Raw genomic sequence first — 2,927 nt, 5'->3', positions numbered from 1 at the left:
GTTATATCAAACAGTTCCTGGACATCATAGGGTGTAGCTCCTGAGGTGCCCAAGAACAACCAGGTGACCTGGGTTTCCCCCAGCTCCAAAACCCTCATAGCATCACCGTTGCTTTGATCTAGAAACCTGGTTGACTTAGAATTATTTGGAAGGGCACCTGGATCTCTTGTGTACTATATGGGAGATTCCCACAAAAAAAGCTTTCCATCGTGCTTGCTTCGGCAGCACATCTACTAAAATTTGAACGATACAGAGAAGATTAACATGACCCCTGCGCAAGGATGACACGCAAATTCGTGAAGCATTTCATATTAATAAAAAAAAGACTTCCCATAACAGTCATACCCCACATTTAAAAAATGCCATGTAATTCAGAAATGGTATGAGTGATGGTAGGGGGCTGCAGACAACGATCAATGCTGGAGGCCCTGGTTCAAATCCTAGAACTGAAAATTTCCCTCATCTCTGCTGGGAACAACCCTTTATTCAGAGCTAGTGGTCCCTGAACACTGCCTGGTATTCCCTCTTGTGCCCCCCCCCAAAGAGAGTGTAGGTAGGATAAACTTGAACATTTCAGTAGAGAGCTGTTTGAAAACTGCAGCACTTAGTACTGGTACATCAGGAAGCACTGAAAAGATGCACGTAACAACCATGGGGCAGATTTTGAACAGATCCTGGCTCCTGAGTTGGGAGCTGATTGTAAAACAAGTGTAGAATTAATGTAAAGTTCATTCTCTGATGTTAAACAAATATTGCTTTTTGGGGAAGGAGAGGCACATACTCAGCAATGCTCAGGAGCTGCACCTGACTTGGTACTTGGGCTCAGTCACTCCTGGCCATGCTCAGCAGCATAAGCAGTGATGAGGATTGAACAGGATTTCCCATGTACATGGCATGCAATTGGCTTATTGGACTTTCTCTCCAGCCCAGTTCCACTGATTTCAAAGTTACTGATTTCTGAGTATAAGTAAGGTGGTGACCTCGTTATGTTCATGTCTTTGTTTCTTGTAGAAGATAAATACAGATTCATTCATTGACTCAGCAAATATTTGTGGAACATGACTATTCTAGGTGCTGGGAAATAGAAGTTGAGTGAAAATGATAAGATAGCTATAATTCATTGCAGTAGAGTAGAAGGTCACACAGCATGGGGAAGAGGTTGCTGTTTAATGGGCACAGTTTCCATTCTGCAAGAGGCAAAAGTCCTGGAAATCTGTTGCACAATCATGTGAACATGTTTGACATATTTTACTGTGCAGTTAAATATGGTTAAGGGTGGAAGAAAACTCAAGTGCTGAATGCACGCTTTGCCTGTGGAAACTCACCACACAGTCCCATACCTTAAAACCTGCTGGAATTAATCCCTTTGAATCAATCTTTTTGGTTTTGGCCTTCAAAATAAACAAAATGATTAAACTAATGCATTTTTGATGTGTCCTTTACTTCAATTAAAAAATATTTAAGCCAGAGCCGGAGCAATAGCATAGCGTTAAGGCATTTGCCTTGCATGCGACTAACACAGGATGGACAGTGGTTCGAATTCCAGGATCTCAGATAGTCTCCCGTGCCTGCCAGGAGCGATTTCTGAGAGCAGAGCCAGGAGGAACTCCTGAGCTCCACTGGGTGTGATCCAAAACAAACAAACAAACAAAAAATTTAAGCCAGAAAAGGAACTTTAGAATAACTCAAAGCACTGGAGTGCATGCTTTACATACAGAAGCCCCAGATTTGATCCACAAAGGTCACTTGTCACTGCCAGGAGTTATCCTTGAGCATTATGTTCTGAGTAGCCCCTGAGCACCACTAGCCATGGTCCTTTAACAAAAAAGACAAAGAAAGATAGGATAATTTTCAGGGAAGATAAAAAAAACAAGTTGCCAAGATACATATTAGGTAGAAAGAAGTACTTAGGATGACAAAACAAGAATGATGTCAGAAGTAGATCTCTGTTCCTCTTTCCTCCATAGGTTTTTGGGGCAGTCACAAGCATACTTAGTTGTGGGCCCACACATCAGTGTTGTGGGTCTTGCATGCTGGATGCATACTCTCTGGAGCTAGACTTCTACAGGGGCAGTACTCATATTCTTACCTCACATGCTCTGGTTGTACTCTCCGTGGGCTGCAAACTTTAGTCGTGGTTTTCTCATTTACCCAGCACCATGAGGAGGATCTCTGGTGGCCTGAAATAATCCTGAAGAATGAGCACTGGACCATGGTCAGTATAATTGGTTATCATCACTGGGAGCAGTCCTGCACCAGCTTCTGTCTAGTAGGTGAGGAGGCCATTAAAAGATACAGGCCTACAAGTGAATTCTCGAATGACCCCAATATTTACTGTGCCAGGGCAGGAGGGAAAAAACAAAAATACAAAAAGCACAAAACCTTGGTTATTTTTATATATTATTTTTTATCTTCATTTATTATTATTATTATTTTTATTTACCTATCTATTTTTGGTCGATTTCTCTGTTTGGGTGTGATTATTGAAATTGTTGTCCCCAGTTATACTTATTTTTTTCTCTTCCTTTCTTTTCTTTCTTTATGTGCTATGCCATGTTTCTTATTTCAAGACCATGGCGTGTTTTTGTTTTGTTTTGGTTTGGTTTTGTTTGTTTGTTTGCTTTTTTCTTTGTTTTGTTTGTTTGTTTTTCTTTTTTTTTTTCTTTTTGTGGTGCTTATCGATATAGCTGGAGTCCTCACTGGATATTTGACACTTCCTTTGGTACTGGTGGAGTGTTTCACCTTCTTTTTCTCCTTCATCTCTCAAATCGTTGATGAGAGCCCCTAGAAGGATTCCGCTCATTTTCGGCATATTAGACTCTTACCCCAGTTTATTACTTTTCTCTTTTTCAAACAAAACCATACATCTTGAACTAGCTAGTCCTGCCTCCAGTTAGAGGGGGAAATAAGGGAGACATCAAGACCAA

At 41.0% G+C, this 2,927-nt stretch overlaps 1 non-coding gene across 1 annotated transcript; it reads left to right on the top strand.

Annotated features, from left to right (window-relative positions):
• Positions 1 to 209: 209 nt before the first annotated feature.
• LOC126003208 (U6 spliceosomal RNA) lies at positions 210 to 316 on the top strand. Its single transcript, XR_007493742.1, has one exon. It is a non-coding gene; the product is annotated as a U6 spliceosomal RNA (small nuclear RNA).
• The last annotated feature ends 2,611 nt before the right edge of the window (positions 317 to 2,927 follow it).

The sequence above is a fragment of the Suncus etruscus genome, chromosome 2 (genome assembly GCF_024139225.1).
Source record: "Suncus etruscus isolate mSunEtr1 chromosome 2, mSunEtr1.pri.cur, whole genome shotgun sequence".
NCBI classification, from domain to species: domain Eukaryota; kingdom Metazoa; phylum Chordata; class Mammalia; order Eulipotyphla; family Soricidae; genus Suncus; species Suncus etruscus.
The sequence above is the reverse complement of the archived record's forward strand: the minus strand, read 5'-3'. Positions and strand labels throughout refer to the sequence as shown.